Genomic DNA, 263 nt, shown 5'->3' with positions numbered 1-263 from the left:
CAGGACATATTTTTATAATTAAATCTAAACTCTCCAAGCTTGAAGATTGCTCTACATTTTATATTTGATGTAATGTTCACATTGCTCAATGAAATGGAGTCGTATGAAACGATCGTACTGCATTACCTCTGGATATCTTTGTTGCTTATTTTGATTTTAATCACCTTACTCTGAAATTGTATGGATAATACCGTACTAAATTCTGGTGCCTAAACTTAAGTACCATATTCACCTGAATCTAAATATATATATATATATATATA

The sequence above is a fragment of the Octopus bimaculoides genome, chromosome 20, assembly GCF_001194135.2.
Source record: "Octopus bimaculoides isolate UCB-OBI-ISO-001 chromosome 20, ASM119413v2, whole genome shotgun sequence".
NCBI classification, from domain to species: domain Eukaryota; kingdom Metazoa; phylum Mollusca; class Cephalopoda; order Octopoda; family Octopodidae; genus Octopus; species Octopus bimaculoides.
The sequence above is the reverse complement of the archived record's forward strand: the minus strand, read 5'-3'. Positions refer to the sequence as shown.